The 9,612-nt window shown below is 43.1% G+C and overlaps 1 protein-coding gene across 1 annotated transcript in view; it reads right to left on the bottom strand.

Annotated features, from left to right (window-relative positions):
- Positions 1-1,700: 1,700 nt before the first annotated feature.
- Positions 1,701-9,612, bottom strand: part of FAM110B (family with sequence similarity 110 member B) — a 181,560-nt gene continuing 173,648 nt past the window's right edge. The window contains exon 4 of the transcript XR_013814925.1: positions 1,701-1,745. The gene's annotated coding sequence lies outside the window, so the exon portion shown is untranslated. The remainder of the gene's footprint in view (positions 1,746-9,612) is intronic.

Raw genomic sequence — 9,612 nt, 5'->3', positions numbered from 1 at the left:
GATTTCTTTCCAGTGTTCATAGATTACCAAAGGAAACCGAGAGGAGGTCACCATTCATACCTTCAGACTCTAACTCCCCTTCAAGAAAAACCCTCTTTGGCTGTCGCTGGCCCAATCACCCACCCCAGCTGGAGTTCAGAGAACGTGGTTTTCAGTGGTCCTCTGTCAGTCCTCCTTCTGTCACTGTTACACGTTTTCCTCTTACCTTTGGATGGAACATTGTGAATAGCGAACTAGTTAAAGGCAGCGTGTGCTGCGCTGAGAGCCAAGACCTCTCTCTTCACTCTCGTAATGACATTTTCTTTGTGAGATGAAGTTTCCACTTTTCCACAAAAGCCCCAATTTTTCACTCAAAAAAAAAGGCTAAAGAAATGTCACAGCTCAGGGAAAAGCCTCAGTCTGACACAGCTTTCCTTTATGGGATGTAGGGTCACTAAAAGCTTCAACCCATTTCGCATCTCACATACACAATACCTAGTCTCTCCATGTTCTCTCTCTTTGTTCAGCGCGGCCCAGCCTCTGATACCACGTTAGAGAATCTGGCTGATCGTGTACAAAATGCGTCGAAAGAAAACTGCTGATGGTGGGATTTGCCTGAGCCTTGGCAGAAACGTGGACGGGGACAGGCTGTAATAAAGTTAATTTTTATACACATTGCTAAGAAAGTTGACGCTGAAGGGCTTATTATTAGACATTTTAAAAAAAAATCACATACCTAAGAGGAAAGGGGATTTCCTTTAAACAGCATTAAATATCGTTCGATTCCCATGAACTTCCTGAAGCTGCCAAAAGCGTTAAACAATGACTGTTCCTGTCGCGCACCTGAACTCCGTATTTTTTAAAAGGCTCCTCTCTGCAGGGAGACTTTACAATATAATCCGGCTAGAGGAACACTTTGTGAAAAGGTTAAAGAGATTTAAAAATTTCAAAGATGATGAAAAGGGAGAGGGGTAAGTAAAAACTGACTAATAATCTGTTGGGACTATTCACAAAGAAAACTTCAAAGAGGATGAGTCTTTCTAGGGAAAAATAATGTAAAAGGTAAATACGACGATATTAAGTAAAAGTAGCCAGGCCCCTGACGTACATGGGACCTTCCTTTCTCCCCACTCTCTGACCTGAGGCTCACAGTCATTACCAGGGGCATCTCCCCAGTGCTCCCACCAGGGGGATGGGGAGGGTCTACCCCCTGCTCACAGCTGGAGAAATGAAATTCTCCCTAAGGTTTGCCAACTAACTTGTGGTTTGGCTCTCACAATTAAATTTGTTACAGTCCCATATTTCCTAATCACTGGCTTGCAGGCAGCACTGGTTTGAGATAAAGTTTCCACAAGTCCTTGAAAAAATAAATAAAATAAATGAGTTTTCATAAAGCCAAACTCATTCAGTTTGAAAGGCTGACCTCTGCATTGCAATTATGTCCTTCTTACCTTTCCTAGGAAACTTGACAATTTTTCTCATTTAGAAAAAAAAAATGGGGGCTCTAAATTCTTTTTATTGGTCTTTAATCCCCAAATTGGAATATCAATACTGACTTGCCTCACAATCAGAAGTAACAAAACACACAGAAAAAAAAACGCCTCCATATATCAATAAAGGTAATACTTTTCCTGTTGAGGTTTCTAAGGGCCTGGCTATTATTTATCGCGCTATTCCGCTGCTTCTGGCTACTGCATACTGAACACTTACCTTCTGCTGGGCACCGGGGTAATTGCTGGACATGGATTATCGCATTTAGTCTGAACCTAGGAGGGAAATACAACAGTTATTTTCAATTCACAGATAAGGGAACTAAGCCACGTGAAGTGTGGCTTCCTGTCATACAGCTAAGAGAAACAGAATTCAAAAGCAGGCCAAATTCAGAACATTCCATCTTACCTACAACGTAGTTCTACTAGTTGACATGTTTATGTGGGAAATATTCAGAAGGTAATATAACCATTAAACAGATTCAACTAAAAAATCAATTGGATACATAACCTATTGTACATATTTTCTTGTTTTTATGGTTCTGTCAAATTCTGGTCATGGGTGGAGTCAGGGTAGTAATAATAAACATATGTCAATATTTACTTGCTCTTCTAACTGCCAGGCACTGTGATGATCATCACAAGCAGATTATCTGACTTAATTCTTCCAACAAGGCCATGGGTGAGAAACCTTTATTACCCCATGTGCAGATAAAGAAACTGAGGCTGCCAGAGAATAACTTGACCAAGATCCCAGTTAATAAAATGAGTGCATGACACATTTCTTTTGTTTTAAGTCACCCAGTTTGTGGTGACTTGCTACAGCAGCCACAGGAGACTGGCACAGCTTCTAAAACTTACTGTTATTTCTACCGTCATTCAAACAAAACAAACAAAACAGAAAAACTCTCTTAAAAAGTGGCCCCCTCCAGCTGCCACTCTTTCTTTACAGCAACATTCCTCAAGACGGTTATCTATACTTGTAGGCTTTAATTTGTCTCTTCTCATTTTCTCTTGAATCTATACCAACCAGGATTTTCCATCTCTCATGGTACTGAAATTGCTCCTCAATATTGCCAATGTCTTCTTCATTCCTGAAGGCAAAGGTCAATCATCCTTACTCCCCCCACCCCCCCCAGTGACAGTGCCTCAGTGGGTCCCTCTCTTCCCTGAAATAGATTCTTCATTTGACCCAGGACAGGGCACAGGCCTGGATTTTCCACCTACTCTTTCTTGGTCTTCTGTGCTTGTTCCACTTCCTCTTCTTAAGGACGGAGTCCTCCGTGGCCTTTCTCCATTCTCACTTATTCCCTCTGAGACCTCATCTGGTCGAATGGCTTAAACATCATCTGTTTCCAATGACACCCAGTGTTATATCTGTAGCCCGGATCTCTCCCTTGCATTCCAGACTTAAAAAATTCAACTGATTATTCAACTTGTCCACTCAAATGGCTCATTGGCATCCCTAAGGACCATGTCCAGAGCTGATCTGAATTTCACCCCAAGCTTACCCCAACTCCATTACCAACTGACAAGGGAGAAACCTCAGTCCTCCTCCTGTCTTTATCCTTTGCTCTCACACTACTCACAACTCACAACACTTGTGATGCCAGATGTTTTCTCCCCCACCAACTCAGTCTCTGTGACACCAGCTGCGTGTCCTTCAGTTTAGCTCGATTCTCACACTATCTCCAGACCACATCAGATCCCACAGGTTAAGGGCTCAGTCCCAAAAGGCTGTGCCCATCCCCCCTTCCGATGCCAATCTCGAGTCCATCTGTGCTTCTGACCTGATTGGCTACAAATTGGAAATTACCATAACTCCTCCCCCCCACCCCACCTCCATTCCAGTTTGAATTTGCTGGAGTAAGTCAGAGAAGCCAGGAAAACACAAATGCTTACGGGTCTATTAAAGGATGTGAAAAAGAATACAGATGAACTTCCAGATGGAAGGGATGAATAGGACAAGGTATGTGGAAAGGGGTGTGGAGCCCTCAGCCCAGTCTGGGCTTGACACTCTCCCAGCACCTCCATCTGTTTCCCACCAACTTTATTGCTAACGCCTGGGGCCATTGCCACCTTCATTTCCCACCCAGGAGCTCTCCAAATCCCGCACTTTGGGGATTTTTTATGGAGGCTTCCTCACGTAGAAAGGATTGATCATTAACTACATCTTTTGCTCTTCTCCCTTTTCAAGTGAATGGGAAGCAGGGTTGAAAATTCCAAACGTCTAATCATGTCTTGGTCCTGGTGACTACCTGGGAGCCCACCCAGAGTCACCTCATTAGAACAAAAGACACTGCTGTGACCCAGGACATGTCAAGGGACTTAGGAGCTCTGTGTCAGGAAACGGTGGGCAGGGACCAGTAGATATAAATTCTATCCTCTCCCACCTACCCTGCAGTTGCTCCTGTCAAACCTTTGGGGTCCTCTTTGCCTCCTTCCCTTCACATTTCACGTCCAACCCACCAACCAATCCTGTCAGCTCTTCTGTCAAAATACACTTGGAATCCAATCATTTTCCACCGAGTGTACTGGTAACAAGTGGGGCCATGGCACCCCTATTTCTACCTGGGTCACTGCAGTAACGCCCTCCATGGTCTCCCTGCTCTACCCTTGCCCTTTTCACACTATTCGCAACTGGCAGCCAGAGTAGTGTGCCAGCTACCTGCTCAAGTGCTCTAGCACTTCCTGTCTCACTTCAGCTTTCCACGACCTCGTCTGACCTTGTCCCCTGTCACTCTGCCCGCCTCTGCACATGGACTCAGCACTGCAGCCCCTCCTGGCATGATCCTCCCTCAGCTTCTGGTCCTTCCTCATGAAGCCTCTCTCCAGACAGCTTCGTGGCTTCCTCTCCATTCCTGCAGGTCTTCACATTCCCAATGAGGCCCTCTACCGTCAGAAATCTTCACTCCCCTCCCAATACGTCCAAGGCACTCTCCTTGCTTTAGTTTTCTCCTTGGCATTCATCATGATGTGATATGCTCACAGTTTCCCTATTTCTTGTTCTAATACCCCACTGGAATGTAAGCTCCCTGAGGGCAGGGAATTGGGTTTTACTAGTGCACTGCCTGGGGCATAATAGCATTTATCACGTATCTGTTAAATAAAAAGTATATGAACTGCGAGCTGTATGGAATATTAGAAATAGCACAAAACATGGGCAAAGTAAATGCACTGTGAATAGACATTAAGAACAGTTATTACAAAGTCCAATGGAGTTAAGGTGTAATTATCATGCAAACAATGGGATGATTATATATACACACAATAAATTGCGCTTGCACTTCACATAAACACCCATCTATCTCCTAGGTGATGTAAGGGCTTCACATTATTATCTCAAGAGTCCCCGGGAGGTGAGCCAGCGGTGTTATTTCTATTTCCGTTGCTTGTCAGAGCTTCTTCAAATGTGATCTGTGTCATTCAGATGGAGGCCTTGATTGTTCCCTTTGTTTTTGTTGTGGAGACAAGGCCAGCTGGCTCTTAGTTAACTGAAACACAGCCTCAGCAGGGAAGCAGAGGATCTTTATAACCTCTTGAACGGAAGCTTGGATTCCTGTCTCATTGTTTAGAGACGGGTTTCCCCTGCTGGGGGGCTTCCCCATCACAGCACTGCACCCTCAGAAATCAAGCTGCTCCTCTCCACTGGATGGGACGTTAGTGGAAATAGCTTTGTTGACAGAAACTAGCTTCGGTTTCAGTTTAACAAAGGCCGAAGTCAGAGTGATATGGTACAATCAATAGTATCTGAATGAAAATATTGAGAGAAATACAAAACTGCCCGCTTCTCCTGAATAGAGGATACAAATAAGACTAAAACAAGGTGCGGATAAGCCACTAGGGGACACGTCCATGGGTTGATTGCACTATGTGCTCATAGTCCCAGAGGGATAGACAGAGTGTGAGAACACTGGGCACACGAGGGCCACAAAGTCTCCAGGCAGAAAAACAGTCTCAGATTTCATTCAGACTGTTAGGCAGCTTTGCTTTCTCGAGCATCTGTTTTGAGGGCTATATTTTAAAATGCCTAAATGAGACTAAAGTGAAATACTAATTATTTTAGGTCAACTACATTTTCCCAGTCTGGCACACATTTTATTTTGTTTGTTGTTTCTTACATTTGGGTTTTGGGGACTACTCGGTTCATACCATATTACAGGTACACAACAATGTAGACTGGACAGTTTTACATTTGGACCCATTTGCTCACATTTGGTGGGTTTGCAAGCAACTTAAAAAAAATTTACAACCCACTGTTGGTTATTCTGTATTAGAATAAATAGCCTTGGTTGAATGTAAGTGATTTGAGGTTTGCAGACAATTATGACATGTGACAAAGAAAGCAGGTTTATATGATGTGGATTTTAAGCTCCTTAAAGGGGAGAAATGTATTCAATGCAAGTATATCACCTTCAACGAGGAAGAGCAGGTGAGGGGGAACAAAACTCTTATCAGTATTTTTAAAATCTGTAAATGTTGCTGTGAAGCATAGTAGCATTCATCTCGGGTAAAAACTGCTGTTTAAACTTTAACCCTGCTATTCTGGCTTCTGTAATCGTTTGCTTGCTAAAATAGAGAAGTTATTTTGATCCCCATTCAGTTGTATACCCCATTGATTGGGATCTTTACCTGGGAACCAGAACAGCAAAAATTTGCTTTAATTGCTTCAATGGCTCCAGGAATGTTTTCCGTTGACTCAGTGGCTCCAAGAACTAAAACTATAATTAATCTTTAGAGATAACTTGCTTCATTTAGCTTCTGTACAAAACTGCTTTTGCAAAACAGTTCCTCATTCCAACACTAGGGACGTAATTGCTACCTTTGTGATTTTTGCCTTTATAAGCCTGATGTTCCTGCCATTCCGCACTGCGAGATTTGGAATGCTATTGCCCCCTTGTAGCCGCTGGCTTTTGAAATAAATGTGGCTCCTTAATTTGACTTCTTGAGGCGTCCTTGTGTGATTCGTGGGGTACACTACAACACCTGTTCCTGTGCCATTATTTATAGCTATTTATCAAGGTACCTCCCCCTTTCTCTCTCTCTCTCTCTCTCTCTCTCTCTCTCTCTCTCTCTCTCTCTCTCTCTCTCTCTCTCTCTCTCCTCTCTCTCTCCTTTGCTATACCATCCTCATTCCCATTGACTTTTTTACTTTTTAAAACATTTCAAAGCTTTGTAAACCATGTAGTCTTAGCAATTATTTATTTAGCCAATATGCAGAGTCCAGAACAACACATTTCTGTTTCTTTCCATTTGGATAATTTCAGTGCACTTTTTCCTTTTTTTATTGAATATTGGGGTGACATTGGTTAATAAAATTATATAGGTTTCAGCCCTGGCTGGTGTGGCTCAGTTGATTGGAGTATCATCCCATACACCAAAAGGTGGTGGGTTCAATTCCTGGTCAGGGCACATACCCGGGTTTTGGGGTCAATTCCTGGTGGGGTTGCATGTAGGAGGCAGCCAATTGATGTTTCTCTCTCTCCCCTTTCCTCTCTAAAAAAAATCAATAAAAAATTTAAAAATTACATGTTACAGGTGTACAATACTATAATATATCATCTGTATACTGTATTGTATGTTCACCACCCTAAGTCAACTTCCACTCTTATTCATGTAATATACTATATTAATTAATTTCAGGGATGTAAGTAATAATCTTACTTAAATCATTATTCTAAATGTAAATTTGAGAATTATTTGTAAAACCAGAACTAATTAAAATTGGAACTGTTTAAAATTTGTCTGTTTAAAAGTTTAACAGACAAAAATTTTTGGAACAGGAATGTAGAATCCATTGTTTTGCTTTTTCTAACAAAATTATTTTGCTGTTTCAGTACTGGTTTATTTAGCCTGATAACATTTCCAGAGGAATAATACTCCTTAAGAAAATGGTAGCTTTGGACTTTATATTTATTATTCCTTGGGATTTCCTAGAAAAATTAAAATTGTTTTATAGGAAAACTGAAAGAGTAGTTAAATATTTTCAATAACTACAAAAATGTTAGATGATTTTTTGAGGAGTCTGGTGGGTTTTGCATAACCAACTAAATAGCTTTTATTTGCATACCTGGATAATAATAAATTGGTATTTTGAATACTGTTAAAAAAGAATAGCCAATATGTTAATTCTTTCTAAAGAAGACACTCATACTTTACCACATTTAAGAGGTAAATTTACAGCTAATATTCTGTGTAAAGAATTGCTTTGGCTTATTTAAGTATTGATGCACAAGAAAAATGCTTATTTTCTTCCCTTTAGAGATACCCCAAGTAAATTACTCTATAAATATGGAATTGTCCAATTCTGTATTATCCCTTTTTGTGAATTTACTTAACACACAAATATTACTTATCGGAGGCTGTAGAGTTGGCCTGTATATATAATGTGAAGCTCATTCTCTAAAACTTTCAGAGGTGGCAGACTTAATCAGCATTCTGCTATAACATTTTCTGTGGAGATATGTAATCAGAGGTACCATAAAAAGCATTATATATTTCTTGAAGCTAGGCAGAGTAAGAAAAACTTAAATTGGAATTGTCATGTCTTTAGTAGAAATATGGTTTCAGAGTCTAATTAGTATCATTAAAATATGAGGTTCTGATAAGCACTACAACCACTGTCTTATTGTTATTACCTGGATTTGTTTTCCAGGTAATATATTCCTTTGATTCATTCTCTTTCTTGCCTGTAAAGGGAGCCAGCCTAGGGGCTGATTTTACTATCTATTTTCAATTATCACAATCACACAACCATAAAAACGAAGATAAGAAACATTTCAAGATGAACCAAGATGGCGGCATAGGTTAAACACCTAACCTACAGCCGGGCACAACAATATCAAAAACACAACTAAAAGTCAAAACGGACATCATCCAGAACCACAGGAAAGCTGGCTGACTGAAATGCCCACAATTAGAAGGAAAAAGAAAACCACAAGGAAAATCAGAGAAGCCGTAAAAGCTTGAGGTATGGAGACACGGGCGGAGACACGAGCCCGCGAGCGTGCGGGGAAGACGGAGCCGGAGAGGAAGGGGCGGCTGACGGCCTGGCTGGCGTTCTCTGGCGGGAAGGAGATAAAAGCGCCAGATTGTGCTGAACCCCAGCTCCGACTGCACTGAACCCCATTTCCCGGCGAAACCCTGGGAAGCCGGGCTCATGCTGGGGGAGTCTGAGCTGTGGGACGGAGACACAGAGGAGCTGCGCCGGAGCCGCGCACGGGAATGCGCGCAGAGGAGGGTCTGTTGCCTGTGCCGCTGGATTGCCCTAGCGGGAAGGAGACAAAAGCTCCGGACTGTGCTGAATCCCTAGTTCCAACTGCACTGAACCCCAGTTCCGGGAAAGACCCGGGGAAACCAGGCTCATACTGGGGAAAACTGGACTGTGGGGCAGAGATGCAGAGAGGCGGCGAAGAACAGAGCACCGGAGGCGCACACAGGATTGTGCACGGAGGATGGGCTGTTGACTGTGCCGCTGAGTCGCCCTGGAGGGAAGGAGACAAAAGCGCCAGACTGAGGTGAGCCCCAATTCTGACTACACGGAAACCCAGTTCCGGGAGAGAATCTGGGAATCCAGATTCATTGGGGGAGAGACTAGACTGTTTGGCAGCGCGCGAAACTCCAGGGCACTTTTCTCTCAGAGGTGTTTGCTGGGAGTACGGAGGGACACAGGAACCTCATAGGGCGGGGCTGACAGGAAGCCAAGGCGGTAGGCTCCGCCCTGTAACTCCGCCCCATCAAAGCTGAACACAGAGGCTTTTACAATTTGGCAAGTCTAGTTGATGGGGCTGTCTCCCGGCATAGACACAGCTGATCCTCACAGCCAATTGGGCCGGAGGTCACATCCTCCCAGTGTACCAACAGCAACCAAGGCTTAACAACACCAAGACTTTGCACTCAGCCCACAAAGGGGGATATCAAGAGCGACCACCTAGGGAGATTGGGGAAGCTGAGCGATAGGGAGGCAGCCAAAAGGGGAAGGCACCGAAACAGGTCACGAATATAAGGGATGCTGTAATTCCTGCTGAGGGGCCACAGGCAGTAGCTGACCTACACTACATTGGAGACCCAGAAATGAGGGCATCTAGTGGTCGGTGTGAGATGACACCAGACTTCGACCACTCCCATAAGGGACACATTCAAG

Source organism: Cnephaeus nilssonii (assembly GCF_951640355.1).
Source record: "Cnephaeus nilssonii genome assembly, chromosome: 18".
Taxonomy (NCBI): Eukaryota; Metazoa; Chordata; class Mammalia; order Chiroptera; family Vespertilionidae; genus Cnephaeus; species Cnephaeus nilssonii.
The sequence above is the reverse complement of the archived record's forward strand: the minus strand, read 5'-3'. Positions and strand labels throughout refer to the sequence as shown.